Source organism: Oreochromis niloticus, linkage group LG6 (genome assembly GCF_001858045.2).
Source record: "Oreochromis niloticus isolate F11D_XX linkage group LG6, O_niloticus_UMD_NMBU, whole genome shotgun sequence".
NCBI classification, from domain to species: domain Eukaryota; kingdom Metazoa; phylum Chordata; class Actinopteri; order Cichliformes; family Cichlidae; genus Oreochromis; species Oreochromis niloticus.
The window spans coordinates 17,483,544-17,506,341 of record NC_031971.2 but is presented as its reverse complement, the minus strand read 5'-3'; the positions used below and the strand labels follow the sequence as shown (position 1 = coordinate 17,506,341).

Here is a 22,798-nt window from a genome sequence, read left to right as displayed (position 1 = left end):
AGTGTTTTTAACCGGATTCAAGACATTTTCAGTTTTTACTAGTTTACTGTTTTGTTTTGTTTTTGTGGGGGTTTGTTTTGGGGGTTCTTGCTGTCATCACGGGGACATTAGCATTGTTGCCCGATAGCGCAACCATCTGAATCTCCGGGTTTGTTTTGACATTTCTCTGTGGAGCATGGCATGTCCTTTCCTCCAGCTACTCTGGCTTCCTCCCACAGTCCAGACATGCAAGTGGGGTTAATTAAGGATTTTTAAGTCTCAATCACATAAGCCTACAGACCGGTTGGCAAACTTCAGGCAATCACTGGCCAGACCTCCTTGTGATTGCATGTAGGTGCAAACAGTCACCAGCTAATTCTTGCGCTGTAGTGGAAAGAGTGCGACGTAAAGTGGAAAAGGAAAACATTCACCTTAAAAAAAACCTGCCTTTTTGCTGCAAGCAAAACATTTCAAAAGGCATCGCCGATCATTTCCCGAGCCTCTGTGAGTGAGGCCTGTGGATGTTAGTTAGTGTGTATGGACATAGAATAACGTGGGAAACAGAAAATGTTGTTTGTGATCAGAATACCAGTTTGTTCCATTCAGTTGCCGTACTTCACATTTCACTGAGCTAACCTGTTTCTTCGGTTCATGCTTTCCTCTGCTGGCAAATGCTCTGCAGTTTAGGCTACTGCAATGCATTCAATGCAAAATCTCCATAATAGCAAATCTTATAAGGTACCACTTGCACATACCACAGAACTGTGACCCCGAGCACCTTATAACAGCTCCAGGAGAAAACTTAAGATTCTTCATGCACTCCTGGCTTCTTAGCAACTGAAGAGCCAGTATATTACTTTTATTTATTTGGTAGTGTCCCCACAACATAGAAAAGGCATAAATAATTGTGAGTGTTAGTGCATTGCATGGCTAATGTGGCTAACAGAGAGGGTAAAGTCCACTTTACGCCCAATCAAACTGACATTTGTATCCTCACTTACAGCTCTGCCTGGTAATGTCTTAAAAAGTTCAGGGGGTAGTCCCTCTGTGAAAATGGCTCCTGGAAAGGGCAAAAACTCACTTGGATTTGAGCCTAAAAGAACTGAAACAACCATTGACTTGTGTAAGATTTTGAGCTGAAGCTTTTAAGATTTCATATTTCAGTGAATGGAATATATCCCCTTTAATATGTTTTTACTGCTGATGTGAAGACTGACGTGCTGATGTCTGTCTAGAAAATCCTTCTCATCTGGCAATATATTATCCCTGCCTTTCTTTTAAAATCTACATCTTTAATTTAAATTACACCTTAACTGACAGTGTGCATTAGCTTGTACAATCAATCTTAGCTGCAGATCTTATTCGCCTTGCTCGGGTAATTTGTCTTGCAGCATGAAAAACAGACATCACACTTTAAAAAGAAAGTAATTCGGTAAAACTGATGATGAGCGTGAACGTAATTTAAAACACGTAAATGCAAAAGCAAAAGAAAGAGCATGAGACGGTGGGTTCCGATGATTGGATTTGCGTAATTACTTTTCATCAGAGTAAAATCTAGAACCTGAGAGCTGAATCGCTCTCATGAGTAAGGTGACCCGTTACATCATCACGCTCGGTTTAACTTTACTAAATCCTGTTATTTCCACCAAAGTCTCTAAGAACGTAGATGCGCTGTTAAAACATCCATATGGGAGCGTGTCAGGACACGCTGTCTGACCGTAGCGCTGACGTAACGGATCTTGAGACAGGGGAAGAGGAAGAGCCTTTGGCAAGACCTCTGGGCTACTTTTCTCTCCCTGTTTAGCATATTTAATCTAGTCTGATTTGCGTTGTGTGGATGGCAGCCAGAGGAAAAAGAAACGGAGGGGGAGCATCTTTTTTTCTGGCTGGAGTCGGTGTTTTTTTAATTTACCTCTTGTTCTGTGTGATCTGCTGCATTTGTGATGTCACTCCACCAATTTTAAATAATCCAACTATTATGGAGCGGATAACATTTTGTACAGACAGACAGTCCCTAGAAGATTAATCCCAGTAACTTTGATCCGCTGATCTTTGCTCTACACCACCATGAGAAAGAAATCTAATGTTCAGACTGAAAGGTCATAAGGTTCAAATGAACTTCTTTGGGGCATCATCGGGTCATAATTTTAATCTCTCAAAAATAAATAATTGGAGCGATTACTGCAAGGCTGTGTCAGGTCTGGCCTGAAAAACGAAAACTGGCTTTTTACTGCTTGTTAGCGAATTTACGTAGCATATTCATGCTAGCATTGTAATTGTGTTTTTGCTATGTGTTGAGACTGTGCCAGACACGACTGGACAGTCCTCATAAACATAACATGTTTATGTGAAGCTTAATCACGTGTTATAGACGCAGACTGAGAAATGACTTTTCATTGAAGCAGGAGGGGGCTTGTGTTTCATATTGTCGAAAAAGGAACATTGTTTGCATATTAATAGATTCTTTTCAATTAGGGTCAAGGGAAAAATGATCACACAGTACAGTATATTTATTTATTTATTTAAATTTGAAGTAGTCTACAGAAATATCCTGTCTCAGAGTGATGCTGAAAAACTAGTTCATGCATTTATTACTTCCAGGCTGGACTACTGTAATTCATTATTATCAGGATGTCCTAAAAACTCACTGAAAAGCCTTCAGCTGATCCAAAATGCTGCAGCAAGGGTACTGACAGGGACTAGAAAGAGAGGGCATATTTCTCCTGTTTTGGCTTCCCTTCATTGGCTTCCTGTTAAATCCAGAATTGAATTCAAAATCCTGCTCCTCACATACAAAGTCTTAAATAATCAGGCCCCATCTTATCTTAATGACCTTGTAGTACCATATCACCCCATTAGAGCACTTCGCTCTCGCTCTGCAGGCTTACTTGTTGTTCCTAGAGTATTTAAAAGTAGAATGGGAGGCAGAGCCTTCAGTTTTCAGGCCCCTCTTCTGTGGAACCAGCTTCCAGTTTGGATTCGGGAGACAGACACTATCTCTACTTTCAAGATTAGGCTTAAAACTTTCCTTTTTGCTAAAGCATATAGTTAGGGCTGGACCAGGTGACCCTGAATCCTCCCTTAGTTATGCTGCAATAGACGTAGGCTGCCGGGGATTCCCATGATGCATTGAGTTTTTCCCTTCCACTCACCTTTCTCACTCACTATGTGTTAATAGACCTCTCTGCATCGAATCATATCTGTTATTAATCTCTGTCTCTCTTCCACAGCATGTCTTTATCCTGTTTTCCTTCTTCACCCCAACCGGTCGCAGCAGATGGCCGCCCCTCCCTGAGCCTGGTTCTGCCGGAGGTTTCTTCCTGTTAAAAGGGAGTTTTTCCTTCCCACTGTCGCCAAAGTGCTTGCTCATAGGGGGTCATATGATTGTTGGGCTTTTCTCTGTATTTATTATTGTGCTATCTACTGTACAATATAAAGCGCCTTGAGGCGACTTTTGTTGTGATTTGGCGCTATATAAATAAAATTGAATTGAATTGAATTGAATTGAATAAGGCTCTGCAGTGTGGTTAAAAAAAAAAAAAAAAAAAAACCTGGCCAAAGATATGCAGTGGAAACCGTATCTGTGCTTTGCGTCTCCATCTGGCGGGACCACAAAGCAGCCTCGAGTCCGTGTGCTTGCGTAAATCAGCACTGCGTCTCTCTGACGTCACAGGTTGCGTGTCATCTACTACGACACTACTGTTATATCCCAGCAGCCAACCGTGCATTTTACAGTTCTGTGTATGGGTCGTCACACTGCCACCACTGCTGCTCACTTCACCTTGTTGTCTCCTTTCCCTGCAGGGGGGGTGGAAGAGAAGAGTAGGAGCGCTGAGAGACAGTGATGGGTGGAGGAAAAGAAAAGCGTGGGGTTGGTTGTTGGATGAGAGACTGATTAGAAAGATAAAAAGAAAGTGACATCGCCGGTTACCCCGGGGAGGTTTTAGATTGTCGGTTTCCTGACCATTAGGTGAGGTCGTTGGCATGCGACACATTTACATAATGTGTAGTAAGTCACTGGGAGTAGCTGGATCAATCTTCACTCCCTGTCTCGTGACTGGCTGTGACTTTCTATATATAGTCTCTAACATGAGGGAAAGCTTGCGCACATCTTCCCTCCATCGATGCACTTAAGTGCCGTCTCCTCGTCTTGCAGCCATCAAAGCACAATAGTGACTGACTTTGCTCTCCACTTTCAAAGTGTCTGGGGGGGATTCATCGTACACTGACAGCAGCCAATGCTGTGCTGGGCAGCAGCAAGCACAGCAACGCTGCTCCACTTACTCAAAACAGCCACCAAGAGCTCATTCTTATTCCGTCAGTTTCTCATGCAGATCCCCACAGACGCTGCTTCACTTTGTTGTTATTCATCCATTTCTGTTGGCTCTTACTTTCTAGCCTCCCTTAATCTTTAAGTCAAACTAGAAAGTGCATTTCTGAAGAAACTGCAGTGTGAATGCTTGAATCTGAATGTATGCACTGAAATGAATGAATTACTGAATATTAAGTTAAAAATGTTGAATGAGATGAAAAAACAAAAACAGAATTTAACCTGAAAACAAAAGTGCTGAACTGCTAAAAGCTGAAGGTTACACAGAAGAAGAAGTTGGAAAAAAGCTGAAAATGTTTTAATTGTAAATTAGAAAAACCTAAGAAGTGAGAAAAGAACATTTAGAGTCAGAAAATATCTGAATGAATATTAAAAGTTCATATTCTTTGAATCACTGAATGACTAGAATGTGATCCCTCCACTTGGATCCACACAGTTTAAAAAGTTTAAATCTCTGAGCTTTGAAAGACACTGTGTTGTAAAGAGAACAACGATGGCTTCGTATTGAGGGTAAAATGATGGCTGTAGACCAAACACTGTGGACACAGCAGCAGTTGAAAGAGAAGTGTTTAAGATGAATCTTGGCACAGTGAGAGACAGAGCTCGTTAGGCAGGCAGGTGTGAGCCTGGTTGCTATAGTGACTGCACCCATTGGCTCCATACACACGCACACAGACATGCACCTCACTTTTGCTGCTTAAAATGAACAGAAAAGTTAGGCCGAAACAAATCGTTCCCAAATGAAAAGTACAGGTCCTATTGACGAAATTCTTTCACCGTGAGCGGCAGCAATGTCCAGTCTACCTAATTCTCAGTTTTCATGCCTGTGGAGTTTATTATATGGACGTGGTGACAGTGTAAAAACACCATGCTCTTCTGATTTTCAAACGAGCCTTCTGAGCCATTTTAACATTAGAGTCTATGGAGGAGTTGGAGGGAGGAGGCTGTGCATTGGTGACATTTATGAAAGAACCATAACACCTAGTACAATAGTAAACACATTGGATGAAAGAGGACAGCGATGGCTACGTTTTGAGGGTAAAATCATACCTGTAGAGCAAACGCCGCAGACACAGGAGCAGTTTTAAAAAATATTTTAAGATTAATTTTTTTGCTCCTCTCACTCTAGCAGTTGAGCTGTCTCACTCTAGCCCCAACATTCCGTCCCATACACACCCATTATAAACTCTGAAACGGCTGAAAAAACATCATGAAACTTAAACTGGAACTGAAGAAAAAGTATAACAGATATTGAAAAGATAAATACAAGTTGAATGGTTGAATGTCTTGTCTTCGTTTTAAAGTTTGAATGGTGGCTCTATGTCAACGTATATGGAAGTAATAAGAGTTTAAAAATGAGTAAGTTGAAGGAGATTTTGAAGGGTCTTCCCATTGAAATACATGGGAAATTTTTGTTGAAAAAAGTTGAATAATTTTAAAAATATAAATGTTAAAAATGAGAAAAATAGAAGCAGTCATGTCCAAAAGAAGAGGAATCTAATGGTGTTTGAATGGTTTTTCTAAGTTGAGCGGTTTTGAAGGAATTAGATGCCAAAAAACGTACGGAATATATAATAATAACTAGAAAGTGCATTTTCTGAAGAAACTGCAGTGTGAATGCTTGAATCTGAATGTATGCACTGAAATGAATTAATTGCTGAATATTAAGCCAAAAAAGTTGAATGAGCTGGAAAATACAGAGTTTTTAACCTGAAAACAAAAGTGCAGAACTTTTGAAAGCTTATGTTCACACAGAAGAAGTTGGAAAATAGCTGAAAATGTTTTAAATGTAAATTAGAAAAACCTAAGTAATGAGAAAAGAAAATTAGAGTCAGAAAATATCTGAATGAATATTAAAAGTTCATATTCTTTGAATCACTGAATGACTAGAATGTGATCCCTCCACTTGGATCCACACAGTTTAAAAAGTTTAAATCTCTGAGCTTTGAAAGACACTGTGTTGTAAAGAGAAGAACGATGGCGACGTTTTGAGGGTAAAATGATGGCTGTAGACCAAACACTGTGGACACAGCAGCAGTTGAAAGAGAAGTGTTTAAGATGAATCTTGGCACAGTGAGAGACAGAGCTCGTTAGGCAGGCAGGTGTGAGCCTGGTTGCTATAGTGACTGCACCCATTGGCTCCATACACACGCACACAGACATGCACCTCACTTTTGCTGCTTAAAATGAACAGAAAAGTTAGGCCGAAACAAATCGTTCCCAAATGAAAAGTACAGGTCCTATTGACGAAATTCTTTCACCGTGAGCGGCAGCAATGTCCAGTCTACCTAATTCTCAGTTTTCATGCCTGTGGAGTTTATTATATGGACGTGGTGACAGTGTAAAAACACCATGCTCTTCTGATTTTCAAACGAACCTTCTGAGCCATTTTAACATTAGAGTCTATGGAGGAGTTGGAGGGAGGAGGCTGTGCTTTGGTGACATTTATGAAAGAACCATAACATCTAGTACAATAGTAAACACATTGGATGAAAGAGGACAGCGATGGCTATGTTTTGAGGGTAAAATCATACCTGTAGAGCAAACGCTGCGGACACAGCAGCAGTTTTAAAAAATATTTTAAGATTAATTTTTTCGCTCCTCTCACTCTAGCGGTTGAAGCTCTCACTCTAACCTCCAACATTCCGTCCCATACACACCCATTATAAACTCTGAAACGGCTGAAAAAACATCATGAAACTTAAACTGGAACTGAAGAAAAAGTATAATAGATATTGAAAAGATGAATACAAGTTGAATAGTTGAATGTCTTGTCTTCGTTTTAAAGTTTGAATGGTGGTTCTATGTCAATGTATGTGGAAGTAGATACAGTTTAAAGAGGAGTAAGTTGAATGAGAATTTGAAGGGTCTCCCCATTGAAATACATGGGAAATTTTTGTTGAAAAAAGTTGAATAATTTTAAAAATATAAATGTTATGAATGAGAAAAATACAAGCAGTCATGTCCAAAAGAAGAGGAATCTAACGGTGTTTGAATGGTTTTTCTAAGTTGAGCGGTTTTGAAGGAGTTAGATGCCAAAAAACGTACGGAATATATAATAATAAAGATTAGAAGAACAATACTGTGAATGCTTTTACAAGCATTCACACTAACTAGAAAGTGCATTTTCTGAAGAAACTGCAGTGTGAATGCTTGAATCTGAATGTATGCACTGAAATGAATTAATTGCTGAATTTTGAGTTGAATGTTGAATGAGATGAAAAATACAGAAATTTTCGCCTGAAAACAAAAGTGCTGAACTGCTAAAAGCTGACAACCACACAGAAGAAGTTGGAAAATAGCTGAAAAGTTTTTAAATTAAAATTGGGAAAACCTAAGAAATGAGAACAGAAAATTTAGAGTCAGAAAACATCTGAATGAATATTAAAAGTTCATATTCTTTGAATCACTGAATGACTGAAATGTGATCCCTCCACTTGGATCCACACAGTTTAAAAAGTTTATATTTCTGAGCTTTGAAAGACATGCTGTTGGAAAGAGAACATCGATGGCGACGTTTTGAGGGTAAAATGATGGCTGTAGGGCAAACACTGTGGACACAGCAGCAGTTGAAAGAGAAGTAGTTATGATGAATCTTGGCAGAGTGAGGGACAGAGCTCGTTAGGCAGGCAGGTGTGAGCCTGGTTGCTATAGTGACTGCACCCAATGGCCCCATACACACGCAGACATGCACCTCACTTTTGCTGCTTAAAATGAACAGAAAAGTCAGGCCGAAACAAATCGCTCCCAAATGAAAAGTACAAGTCGTATTGACAAAATTCTTTCACCGTGAGCGGCAGCAATGTCTAGTCTACCTAATTCTCAGTTTTCATGCCTGTGGAGTTTATTATATGGACGTGGTGACAGTGTAAAGACAGCCTGCTCTTCTGATTTTCAAAGGAACTTTCTGAGCCATTTTAACATTGGAGTCTATGGAGGAGTTGGAGGGAGGAGGCTGTGCTTTGGTGACATTTATGAAAGAACCATAACACCTAGCACAATAGTAAACACATTGGATGAAAGAGGACAGCGATGGCTACGTTTTGAGGGTAAAATCATACCTGTAGAGGAAACGCTGCGGACACAGCAGCAGTTTTAAAAAAGATTTTAAGATTAATTTTTTCGCTCCTCTCACTCTAGCCCCAACATTCCGTCCCATACACACCCATTATAAACGCTGAAATGGCTGAAAAAACATCATGAAACTTAAACTGGAACTGAAGAAAAAGTATAACAGATATTGAAAAGATAAATACAAGTTGAATAGTTGAATGTCTTGTCTTCGTTTTAAAGTTTGAATGATCGCTCTATGTCAACGTATATGGAAGTAATACGAGTTTAAAAATGAGTAAGTTGAAGGAGAATTTTAAGGGTCTCCCCATTGAAATACATGGGAAATTTTTGTTGAAAAAAGTTAAATAATTTTAAAAATATAAATGTTATGAATGAGAAAAATACAAGCAGTCATGTCCAAAAGAAGAGGAATCTAAAGGTGTTTGAATGGTTTTTCTAAGTTGAGCGGTTTTGAAGGAATTAGATGCCAAAAAACGTACGGAATATATAATAATAATAATAAAGATTAGAAGAACAATACTGTGAATGCTTTTACAAGCATTCACACTAACTAGAAAGTGCATTTTCTGAAGAAACTGCAGTGTGAATGCTTGAATCTGAATGTATGCACTGAAATGAATGAATTGCTGAATTTTAAGTTTAAAATAAAAATGTTGAATGAGCCTGAAAATACAGAGTTTTTAACCTGAAAACAAAAGTGCAGAACTTTTGAAAGTTGATGTTCACACAGAAGAAGTTGGAAAATAGCTGAAAAGTTTTTAAATTAAAATTTGGAAAACCTAAGAAATGAGAACAGAAAATTTAGAGTCAGAAAACATCTGAATGAATATTAAAAGTTCATATTCTCTGAATCACTGAATGACTAAAGTGTGATCCCTCCACTTGGATCCACACACTTTTAAAGGTTTACATCTCTGAGCTTTGAAAGACACGGTGTTGGAAAGAGAACAACGATGGCGACATTTTGAGGGTAAAATGATGGCTATAGACCAGGGGTGGGCAATTCCAGGCCCTGAGGGCCGGTGTCCCTGCAGGTTTTAGATCTCACCTTGGGTCAACACACCTGAATCACATGATTAGTTCGTTACCAGGCCTCTGGAGAACATCAGGACATGTTGAGGAGCTAATTTAGCCATTTAAATCAGCTGTGTTGGTTCAAGGACACATGTAAAACTTGCAGGGACACCGGCCCTTGGGGCCTGGAATTGCCCACCCCTGCTATAGACCAAACACTGTGGACAAAGCAGCAGTTGAAAGAGAAGTGTTTAAGATGAATCGTGGCACAGTGAGAGACAGAGCTCGTTAGGCAGGCAGGTGTGAGCCTGGTTGCTATAGTGACTGCACCCAATGGCTCAGTACACACGCTCACAGACATGCACCTCACTTTTGCTGCTTAAAATGAACAGAAAAGTCAGGTCGAAACAAATCGCTCCCAAATGAAAAGTACAGGTCCTATTGACGAAATTCTTTCACCGTGAGCGGCAGCAATGTCCAGTCTACCTAATTCTCAGTTTTCATGCCTGTGGAGTTTATTATATGGACGTGGTGACAGTGTAAAAACACCATGCTCTTCTGATTTTCAAACGAACCTTCTGAGCCATTTTAACATTAGAGTCTATGGAGGAGTTGGAGGGAGGAGGCTGTGCTTTGGTGACATTTATGAAAGAACCATCACACCTAGTACAATAGTAAACACATTGGATGAAAGAGGACAGCGATGGCTACGTTTTGAGGGTAAAATCATACCTGTAGAGCAAACGCTGCGGACACAGCAGCAGTTTTAAAAAATATTTTAAGATTAATATTTTTGCTCCTCTCACTCTGGCAGTTGAGCTGTCTCACTCTAGCCCCAACATTCCGTCCCATACACACCCATTATAAACTCTGAAATGGCTGAAAAATCATCATGAAACTTAAACTGGAACTGAAGAAAAAGTATAATAGATATTGAAAAGATAAATACAAGTTGAATAGCTGAATGTCTTGTCTTCGTTTTAAAGTTTGAATGGTGGCTCTACGTCAATGTATGTGGAAGTAGATACAGTTTAAAGAGGAGTAAGTTGAATGAGGATTTGAAGGGCCTCCCCATTGAAATACATGGGAAATTTTTGTTGAAAAAAGTTGAATAATTTTAAAAATATAAATGTTATAAATGAGAAAAGTAGAAGCAGTCATGTCCAAAAGAAGAGGAATCTAACGGTGTTTGAATGGTTTTTCTAAGTTGAACGGTTTTGAAGGAGTTAGATGCCAAAAAACGTACGGAATATATAATAATAACTAGAAAGTGCATTTTCTGAAGAAACTGCAGTGTGAATGCTTGAATCTGAATGTATGCACTGAAATGAATTAATTGCTGAATTTTAAGTTAAAAATAAAAATGTTGAATGAGCTGGAAAATACAGAGTTTTTAACCTGAAAACAAAAGTGCAGAACTTTTGAAAGCTGATGTTCACACAGAAGAAGTTGGAAAATAGCTGAAAAGTTTTTAAATTAAAATTTGGAAAACCTAAGAAATGAGAACAGAAAATTTAGAGTCAGAAAACATCTGAATGAATATTAAAAGTTCATATTCTTTGAATCACTGAATGACTAAAGTGAATCCCTCCACTTGGAACCACACACTTTTAAAGGTTTACATCTCTGAGCTTTGAAAGACATGCTGTTGGAAAGAGAAGAACGATGGCTTCGTTTTGAGGGTAAAATGATGGCTGTAGACCAAACACTGTGGACACAGCAGCAGTTGAAAGAGAAGTGTTTAAGATGAATCTTGGCACAGTGAGAGACAGAGCTCGTTAGGCAGGCAGGTGTGAGCCTGGTTGCTATAGTAACTGCACCCAATGGCTCAGTACACACGCACACAGACATGCACCTCACTTTTGCTGCTTAAAATGAACAGAAAAGTCAGGTCGAAACAAATTGCTCCCAAATGAAAAGTACAGGTCCTATTGACGAAATTCTTTCACCGTGAGCGGCAGCAATGTCCAGTCTACCTAATTCTCAGTTTTCATGCCTGTGGAGTTTATTATATGGACGTGGTGACAGTGTAAAAACACCATGCTCTTCTGATTTTCAAACGAACCTTCTGAGCCATTTTAACATTAGAGTCTATGGAGGAGTTGGAGGGAGGAGGCTGTGCTTTGGTGACATTTATGAAAGAACCATAACACCTAGTACAATAGTAAACACATTGGATGAAAGAGGACAGCGATGGCTACGTTTTGAGGGTAAAATCATACCTGTAGAGCAAACGCTGCGGACACAGCAGCAGTTTTAAAAAATATTTTAAGATTAATTTTTTTCCTCCTCTCACTCTGGCAGTTGAGCTGTCTCACTCTAGCCCCAACATTCCGTCCCATACACACCCATTATAAACTCTGAAACGGCTGAAAAATCATCATGAAACTTAAACTGGAACTGAAGAAAAAGTATAACAGATATTGAAAAGATAAATACAAGTTGAATAGTTGAATGTCTTGTCTTCATTTTAAAGTTTGAATGGTGGCTCTATGTCAACGTATATGGAAGTAATAAGAGTTTAAAAATGAGTAAGTTGAAGGAGATTTTTAAGGGTCTTCCCATTGAAATACATGGGAAATTTTTGTTGAAAAAAGTTGAATAATTTTAAAAATATAAATGTTATAAATGAGAAAAATAGAAGCAGTCATGTCCAAAAGAAGAGGAATCTAATGGTGTTTGAATGGTTTTTCTAAGTTGAACGGTTTTGAAGGAGATAGATGCCAAAAAACGTACGGAATATGATATAATAACTAGAAAGTGCATTTTCTGAAGAAACTGCAGTGTGAATGCTTGAATCTGAATGTATGCACTGAAATGAATTAATTGCTGAATTTTAAGTTAAAAATAAAAATGTTGAATGAGCTGGAAAATACAGAGTTTTTAACCTGAAAACAAAAGTGCAGAACTTTTGAAAGTTGATGTTCACACAGAAGAAGTTGGAAAATAGCTGAAAAGTTTTTAAATTAAAATTTGGAAAACCTAAGAAATGAGAACAGAAAATTTAGAGTCAGAAAACATCTGAATGAATATTAAAAGTTCATATTCTTTGAATCACTGAATGACTAAAATGTGATCCCTCCACTTGGATCCACACGCTTTTAAAGGTTTAAATCTCTGAGCTTTGAAACACATGGTGCTGGAAAGAGAAGAACGATGGCGACGTTTTGAGGGTAAAATGATGGCTGTAGAGCAAACACTGTGGACAGAGCAGCAGTTGAAAGAGAAGTGTTTAAGATGAATCTTGGCACAGTGAGAGACAGAGCTCGTTAGGCAGGCAGGTGTGAGCCTGGTTGCTATAGTGACTGCACCCAATGGCTCCATACACACGCTCACAGACATGCACCTCACTTTTGCTGCTTAAAATGAACAGAAAAGTCAGGTCGAAACAAATCCTTCCCAAATGAAAAGTACAGGTCCTATTGATGAAATTCTTTCACCGTGAGCGGCAGCAATGTCCAGTCTACCTAATTCTCAGTTTTCATGCCTGTGGAGTTTATTATATGGACGTGGTGACAGTGTAAAAACACCATGCTCTTCTGATTTTCAAACGAACCTTCTGAGCCATTTTAACATTAGAGTCTATGGAAGAGTTGGAGGGAGGAGGTTGTGCTTTGGTGACATTTATGAAAGAACCATAACACCTAGTACAATAGTAAACACATTGGATGAAAGAGGACAGCGATGGCTACGTTTTGAGGGTAAAATCATACCTGTAGAGCAAACGCTGCGGACACAGCAGCAGTTTTAAAAAATATTTTCAGATTAATTTTTTCGCTCCTCTCACTCTAGCAGTTCAGCTGTCTCACTCTAGCCCCAACATTCCGTCCCATACACACCCATTATAAACTCTGAAACGGCTGAAAAAACATCATGAAACTTAAACTGGAATTGAAGAAAAAGTATAACAGATATTGAAAAGATAAATACAAGTTGAATAGTTGAATGTCTTGTCTTCGTTTTAAAGTTTGAATGGTGGCTCTATGTCAACGTATGTTGAAGTAGATACAGTTTGAAAATGAGTAAGTTGAATGAGGATTTGAAGGGTCTCCCTATTGAAATACATGGGAAATTTTTGTTGAAAAAAGTTGAATAATTTTAAAAATATAAATGTTATAAATGAGAAAAGTAGAAGCATTAATGTCCAAAAGAAGAGGAATCTAATGGTGTTTGAATGGTTTTTCTAAGTTGAACGGTTTTGAAGGAGTTAGATGCCAAAAAACGTACGGAATGTGGTATAGATAATAATAATAATAAAGATTAGAAGAACAATACTGTGAATGCTTTTACAAGCATTCACACTAACTAGAAAGTGCATTTTCTGAAGAAACTGCAGTGTGAATGCTTGAATCTGAATGTATGCACTGAAATGAATTAATTGCTGTATTTTGAGTTAAAAATTTTGAATTAGATGAAAAATACAGAAATTTTCGCCTGAAAACAAAATTGCCGAACTGCTAAAAGCTGACATTCACACAGAAGAAGTTGGAAAATAGCTGAAAATGTTATAAATGTAAATTAGAAAAAGATGAGTAATGAGAAAAGAAAATTTAGAGTCAGAAAACATCTGAATGAATATTAAAAGTTCATATTCTTTGAATGACTGAATGACTAAAATGCGATCCCTCCACTTGGATCCACACAGTTTAAAAAGTTTACATCTCTGAGCTTTGAAAGACACTGTGTTGTAAAGAGAACAACGCTGGCGACGGTTTGAGGGTAAAATGATGGCTGTAGACCAAACACTGTGGACACAGCAGCAGTTGAAAGAAGTGTTTAAGATGAATCTTGGCAGAGTGAGAGACAGAGCTCGTTAGGCAGGCAGGTGTGAGCCTGGTTGCTATAGTGACTGCACCCATTGGCTCCATACACACGCACACAGACATGCACCTCACTTTTGCTGCTTAAAATGAACAGAAAAGTTAGGCCGAAACAAATCGCTCCCAAATGAAAAGTACAGGTCCTATTGACGAAATTCTTTCACCGTGAGCGGCAGCAATGTCCAGTCTACCTAATTCTCAGTTTTCATGCCTGTGGAGTTTATTATATGGACGTGGTGACAGTGTAAAAACACCATGCTCTTCTGATTTTCAAACGAACCTTCTGAGCCATTTTAACATTAGAGTCTATGGAGGAGTTGGAGGGAGGAGGCTGTGCTTTGGTGACATTTATGAAAGAACCATAACACCTAGGACAATAATAAACACATTGGATGAAAGAGGACAGCGATGGCTACGTTTTGAGGGTAAAATCATACCTGTAGAGCAAACGCTGCGGACACAGCAGCAGTTTTAAAAAAGATTTTAAGATGAATTTTTTTGCTCCTCTCACTCTAGCAGTTGAAGCTCTCACTCTAGCCCCAACATTCCGTCCCATAGACATCCATTATAAACTCTGAAACGGCTGAAAAAACATCATGAAACTTAAACTGGAACTGAAGAAAAAGTATAATAGATATTGAAAAGATAAATACAAGTTGAATAGTTGAATGTCTTGTCTTCGTTTTAAAGTTTGAATGGTGGCTCTATGTCAACGTATGTTGAAGTAGATTCAGTTTAAAAATGAGTAAGTTGAATGAGAATTTGAAGGGTCTCCCCATTGAAATACATGGGAAATTTTTGTTGAAAAAAGTTGAATAAAATTAAAAATATAAATGTTAAAAATGAGAAAAATAGAAGCACACCATTCCAAAAGAAGAGGAATCTAACGGTGTTTGAATGGTTTTTCTAAGTTGAACGGTTTTGAAGGAGATAGTCGGCGAAAAACGTACGGAATAGGAAATAATAATAACTAGAAAGTGCATTTTCTGAAGAAACTGCAGTGTGAATGCTTGAATCTGAATGTATGCACTGAAATGAATTAATTGCTGAATTTTAAGTTAAAAATAAAAATGTTGAATGAGCTGGAAAATACAGAGTTTTTAACCTGAAAACAAAAGTGTAGAACGTTTGAAAGCTGATGTTCACACAGAAGAAGTTGGAAAATAGCTGAAAAGTTTTTAAATTAAAATTTGGAAAACCTAAGAAATGAGAACAGAAAATTTAGAGTCAGAAAACATCGATATGAATATTAAAAGTTCATATTCTTTGAATCACTGAATGATTAGAATGTGATCCCTCCACTTGGATCCACACAGTTTAAAAACTTTACATCTCTGAGCTTTGAAAGACACTGTGTTGTAAAGAGAACAACGATGGCTTCGTTTTGAGGGTAAAATGATTGCTGTAGAGCAAACACTGTGGACACAGCAGCAGTTGAAAGAGAAGTGTTTAAGATGAATCTTGGCACAGTGAGAGACAGAGCTCGTTAGGCAGGCAGGTGTGAGCCTGGTTGCTATAGTGACTGCACCCACTGGCTCCATACACACGCGCACAGACATGCACCTCACTTTTGCTGCTTAAAATGAACAGAAAAGTCAGGTCGAAACAAATCGCTCCCAAATGAAAAGTACAGGTCCTATTGACAAAATTCTTTCACCGTGAGCGCCAGCAATGTCCAGTCTACCTAATTCTCAGTTTTCATGCCTGTGGAGTTTATTATATGGACGTGGTGACAGTGTAAAGACACCATGCTCTTCTGATTTTCAAACGAACCTTCTGAGCCATTTTAACATTAGAGTCTATGGAGGAGTTGGAGGGAGGAGGCTGTGCTTTGGTGACATTTATGAAAGAACCATAACACCTAGTACAATAGTAAACACATTGGATGAAAGAGGACAGCGATGGCTACGTTTTGAGGGTAAAATCATACCTGTAGACCAAACACCGTGGACACAGCAGCAGTTTTAAAAAATATTTTAAGATTAATTTTTCCGCTCCTCTCACTCTAGCAGTTCAGCTGTCTCACTCTAGCCCCAACATTCCGTCCCATACACACCCATTATAAACTCTGAAACGGGTGAAAAAACATCATGAAACCTAAACTGGAACTGAAGAAAAAGTATAACGGATATTGAAAAGATAAATACAAGTTGAATAGTTGAATGTCTTGTCTTCGTTTTAAAGTTTGAATGGTGGCTCTATGTCAACGTATGTGGAAGTAGATACAGTTTGAAAATGAGTAAGTTGAAGGAGAATTTGAAGGGTCTCCCCATTGAAATACATGGGAAATTTTTGTTGAAAAAAGTTGAATAAAATTAAAAATATAAATGTTAAAAATGAGAAAAATAGAAGCACACCATTCCAAAAGAAGAGGAATCTAACGGTGTTTGAATGGTTTTTCTAAGTTGAACGGTTTTGAAGGAGATAGTCGGCGAAAAACGTACGGAATAGGAAATAATAATAACTAGAAAAATTTGCATTTCCTGCGAAAATGCTGTGTGGATGCCATAACGCTGAAGCTGTCTGCTGAAAATGACTGAAAAAGATGAAAAGCTGCAAAAAATTGTATGGCGGAAAAGAAACTGAAAAATTCTGCTGAAAACAGGTGAAGAAGCAGAATCTTTTGCTGAAAAGAGTTGAAAAGGCAAAGATTCTGCTTAAAAGGGGTAAGAAGATTCAAATTTGTACTGAAGAGGTGAAAACGTTTCTTCTGAAATGAGCAGAAGATACTGAGATTTGTACTGATAAGAGATGAAAGGCTGAAAATTGTGCTTAAAATAGGTGAATCAGCAGAATTTCTACTGAAAAGAGGGAAAGTTGTAGAACGTTGCACTGAAAACAGGTGAATCAGTGGAATTTCCGCTAAAAAAGAGATTTCTGCTAAAAACAACCGAAAAAGCTGGTATTTGTGCTGAAAAGGGATGAAAAAACTCACAATTCTGCTGAAACGGGATGAAGAAGAGGTGTTGGGGTCTTGAGAAGAGTTAAATAAGTTGAACTGATATGGTTGGGTACAAATAGTATGATTTGGCAATAATACTGCGTTTTAGCACAACTACTGAGATTTGATTGAAATACTATGATTTAGAAGAAATATTATGACTTTGTGCAAATACAATGTTTTGGCACAAATACTATGATTTGGTTGGAATGCTATGATTTGAAACTAATACTATGATTTGGCAGAAATACTATTATTTAGTAGAAATACTATGATTTACCAGAAATACTATGTTTCTCCAAAAGTACTATGATTTTGCAGAAATACTATGCCTTAGGAGTAATACTTTAACATAACAGATATATGATGATTTTGCAGACATTCTGGTTTTACACAAATACTATAATGTGGCAGAAATACTATGTTTTAGCACAAATACTATGATTTGCTATAAATACTACGATTTGGCACATATACTTCATTCAGCAGATATACTATAACAAAACAGAAAGTCTACGACTTAGTAATAATACTATAACATAACAGATATACTATGATTTTGCAGACAGTCTATTTTTTTCCACAAATAGCACAATATGGCAGAAATACTATGATTGTGCAGAAATACTATGTTTCAGTACAAATACCATGATTTGGCATTAATACTGCGTTTTAGCAAACCTGCTGAGATTTGATTGAAATACTATGATGTAGAAGAAATACTATGACTTCGTCCAAATACTATGACTTCGTCCAAATACTATGTTTTGGTTCGAATACTATGATTTGCATCAAATACTATGATTTGGCACAAGTACCATGATTTCGTACAAATACTACAATTTCGCTCAAATACTGTGAAATTGCAGTAATACTATGATTTTGAAGGAATACTTTGATTTGGTAGAAATACTATGCCTTAGTAGTAATACTATAACATAACAGATATACTGTGATTTAGCAGACATAGTATGTTTTTGCACAAATACTACGATTTCGCTCAAATACTATGGAATTGCAGTAATACTATGATTTGGAATGCTATGCCTTAGTAGTAATACTATAACATAACAGATATACTATGATTTTGCAGAAATTCTATGTTTTTGCACAAATACTACAAATACTACAAGAAATACTATGTTTGGGCAGTAATACTATTATTTGCTATAAATACTATTATTTGGCACATATACCATAATCAGCAGATATACTATGACATAACAGAAATTCTATGACTTAGTAGTAACACTAATATAACAGAAATTTTAACTGGCCACAAATAACATGATTTGGCACAAATACCATGATTTGGCAAAAAGATACCATGATTTGGCACAAATACGATCATATTGCAGAAATACTATGATTGGGTACAAATACTATGATTTGGCACAAGTACTATGAATAAGTACAAATACTATGATTTGGCAGAAATACTATGATTTAGCAGAAATACTATGTTTTAACATAAATAATATCTTTTGACAGAAATTTCTGCTAAAAGGTACTATTTCTGCTTTTTAGCAGAAATACTGTAATTTTGCATAAATACTATGATTTGGGATAAATACTATGATTTGGCAGATATACTATATTCAGCACATAAACTATAACATAACAGACATTCCTCCACTTAGTAGTAATCTCATAACATAAAATTAATATTATGGTTCTGCCCCCAAACCATGATTTGGCACAAATACCATGATTTTTCAAAAATACTATGATTTAGCAGAAATACTATGATTGAGCAGAAGTACTAAGATGTAGTAGAAGTACTTTGATTTAGCACAAATACTATTATGGAGGAGTAATACTTTAACATGGGAGAAATATTGATATACACACACACATACACATAGAGAAAAGTGTACAGGGGCTGTTAAGAGTCTGGGCTTGGTATATCTAGGTCAGCTAAATTGGCTGCACCTGCTGTAATCAGCACTTACACACACAGACACAGAGACAGCTATGAGTTTTCTGCAGTGTATTTCTCACATTCAGGATTCCCCTCGAACAAATGGCCATAATTTCCTAACCGTAGGGGCTAGAACGCTCATTCTGACACCGATTTGTTCAGAAGAGATGGGGAAAACTTCAGGCCTTCATAATTCAGAGATAAAATATAAATTATTGAAGATATATGACTTGTAATACACTGTAACTGAGTAGAGGCGGAGCAAAACTGCCTTGACTTGCCCTCAAACAACGTTTTGTAACTCTAAATCTATATGGAGCATCAAAATCATTCTTTCACCGTAAGAAACAGCAGGCTTTGGTGAACAGTCATGGAAATTTTCAGGTCTCTGTTGAAATCAATCAAAAAGATATGACGAGAGAAAAAAGTGCCTCATTTCCAGAGTTTGAAATCTGAAGAAATCTGAGCGAGGGAAAAATTTCCTACCCTCAAACAAGTGTAATTCATGGCCAAACGGTAATAGGTGAGAAAAAAATTCTTGAATTGTGAGCATCAGGGATGTCTGAAGATATATTGGCACAAGCGTCATGTCTCAACTTTGTTTCGTTAAGGAGATATGACGATTTGAAAATGCCTCTCATTAGAGAATTCCAGCGCTGATTTTGAAGAAACTCTCCATTGAGTTTCTATGGAGAGTTTTGAGACTTTATGTTACTCTGAGGAGATTTGCAAAAAATCTATAAGTCCCACAACAATGATAGTGACATTTTCTGAAAGCCAGCAAAAATACCTACGTTTTGATGTATAATTTGTGGGGGTTGAGTGGAAATTGAGCGAGTAGCAAGAAGTTGTTCAGACATGAAGAGAAAATTCAGAAAGGACGAGTGCACACTCTGAGTTAATTGCATAGCAACCATAACAACGCATGTATTTTCTGAAAAATCACAATTTTGCAACTGAAAACTTAAAGAGGTATAAAATTAAAATGGTAGAAGATCTGAAAAAGCTGAATCATTCAGGAATAGCCCAATAGTCTGAGAACATTTTAAAGTTTGAATGGAATTTCTAGGTGAAAGTATGACAAAGTAGTTAAGTTTCAAAAACAAGCAAGTTTTAGCAGAATTGTGGAAGTTTTCCATTCATTTCAATGGGACAAATTAAAGGAAAAAAGTGTAATATTTTAAAAAGTATAATAGTAATAAACACCAAAAGTCATAGCACACATTAGCAGAAAGAGCAGAACAGTATAGAGTTTGAATGGAGAAAATCGGCTGAAAACTGAGGCAGTAGATAGACGGCAAAAAACGTACGGAAGTCCTAAGAATAATAAAGAACTAGAAAAATTTGCATTTCCTGCGAAAATGCTGTGTGGATGCCTTAATGCTGAAGCTGTCTGCTGAAAAGCTGAAAAAGATGAAAAGTTGCAAAAAGTTGTATGGTGGTGAAAAAAAAATGTTGCCCTGAGCAGGATTCGAACATGGCCCTACCAGGCTCAAAGCAGCTACTCATCTCACTGACCCAAACACATTCTCACAGAGAAGCGGTGGACAGACTGACAATTCTGCTGAAATGAGAAGAAGCTGCTGAGAATTGTGCTGATAAGAGGTGAAAAGGCTGAAAATTTTGCAGAAAAGAGGTGAATCAGAAGAATTTCTGCAGAAAAGAGGCAAAGGAGCAGAAACGTGCGCTGAAAAGAGATGAATCAGCAGAGTTTCTGCTGAAAAGAGTTTTTTTTTCTGAAAACAGCCCCCAAAAATGGAATTTGTGCTGAAAAGGGGTGAAAAAAATGAAAATTTTGCTGAAAAGGGGTGAAGAAGGTAAAGTATACCAAATCAAAGTATTTGTGCCAAAACATAGTGTTTCTGCCATATTGTGGTATTTGTGCCACAAAAGTTACTACATTACAACATGAATACGGATTAAAGATGAAAGAAACTGGCAACAAATTCCTCCACTACAAACCAGTCTGATACCACTTCTTTGCAGTGTTCACGTTTACTAAGGCACTACCCAAAAGGCGCCACAAGAGGGCACTCCAACACAAGAGATGAGGTGAATGAACAGAATTTCTGCTGAAAAGAGGCAGAAGGTTCTGTATGTAGAAAAAGAAACACTGTTGAACCATGTGTGAAATAAATAAAGAAATGAAATGAAAGACCAACCTGGTTCTGCTCATTTTCACCAATCAGAGGTACTGCAAAAAGTTGTATGGTAGTGAAAACAAAATGTTGCCCTGAGCAGGATTCGAACCTGGCCCTACCAGGCTCAAAGCAGCTACTCATCTCACTGACCCAAACACATTCTCACAGAGAAGCGGTGGACAGACTGACAATTCTGCTGAAATGAGAAGAAGCTGCTGAGAATTGTGCTGATAAGAGGTGAAAAGGCTGAAAATTTTGCAGAAAAGAGGTGAATCAGAAGAATTTCTGCAGAAAAGAGGCAAAGGAGCAGAAACGTGCGCTGAAAAGAGATGAATCAGCAGAATTTCTGCTGAAAAGAGGCAAAGAAGCAGAACGTTGCACTGAAAAGAGGTGAATCAGCAGAGTTTCTGCTGAAAAGAGGTTTTTTTTCTGAAAACCGCCAAAAAAGCTGGAATTTGTGCTGAAAAGGGGTGAAAAAAATGAAAATTTTGCTGAAAAGGGGTGAAGAAGCTCAAGTATACCAAATCAAAGTATTTGTGCCAAAACATGGTATTTCTGCCATATTGTGGTATTTGCGCCACAAAAGTTACTACATTACAACATGAATACGGATTAAAGATGAAAGAAACTGGCAACAAATTCCTCCACTACAAACCAGTCTGATACCACTTCTTTGCAGTGTTCACGTTTACTAAGGCACTACCCAAAAGGCGCCACAAGAGGGCACTCCAACACAAGAGATGACCTATGTACACTGATGCACTTAGTAACAGTCAGCCTCCTACTTAGCCACTACGTAATACAGCGATATTACAGTGTACAAATTCACATAAATTTGCAGGGGGAACAAACAAAGCAGGAACAAGCCCAAAACAATCAAATAACTGTGCTGCCATAGCTATCGCTAACTAGCACATACGCTAAAGGTAACTAAAACCAATACACACAAGTAGCAGGGTAAACATCTTAAGCATGGAACATTAACTCACGTTTATGTGACACACACCATCCCCAACAAATACAGGATGGGCTATTTGCTCCCCTTCCCAGCAGCTCTCTCCTCAATCGTTAGCCCAGGAACGAAGGAAGACCATCTAGCTCAGAAGTCCCATGAATTCCCTCACTGCTCAGAGGCTGCTGGGTAATGTAGCTCACACTAACACAGGTTTTTCTACAAGCACAAATACTATAACATAGCAGAAATACTGTGATTTTGTTGAAATACTATTCTTTAGGACAAATACTATGATTTGGCAGAAATACTATGTTTTAGGACATATACTATGATTTGGCTCAAATACTATGATATAGCAGCAATACTATGTTTTGGTACAAATGCTGCGCTTAGGCACAAATATTATGATTTGGCAGACACTATGATTTAGCAGAGATAATATCATTTGGCAGAAATACTAAACTTTGGCACAAATACTATAATTGAGTGCAAGTACTTTAAGATAACAGAAATACTATGATTTAGCAGAAATACAATGTTTTTGCAGAAACACTGTAATTTCACTCAAATACTTTGAAATAGCCGTAATACTATGATTTGGCAGAACATAACAGAAATTCTAC

The 22,798-nt window shown here is 37.7% G+C and overlaps 1 protein-coding gene and 1 long non-coding RNA gene across 5 annotated transcripts in view; one reads left to right on the top strand and one right to left on the bottom strand.

Moving 5' to 3' along the window:
- The window catches only part of sh3gl2a (SH3 domain containing GRB2 like 2a, endophilin A1), a 71,082-nt gene that overhangs the window by 21,920 nt on the left and 26,364 nt on the right, over positions 1–22,798 (top strand). The window lies entirely within an intron of this gene.
- The window catches only part of LOC112847033 (uncharacterized), a 36,761-nt gene continuing 17,490 nt past the window's right edge, over positions 3,528–22,798 (bottom strand). Inside the window, exon 3 of the long non-coding RNA XR_003220316.1 lies at positions 3,528–3,777. This is a non-coding gene — a long non-coding RNA (uncharacterized LOC112847033). The remainder of the gene's footprint in view (positions 3,778–22,798) is intronic.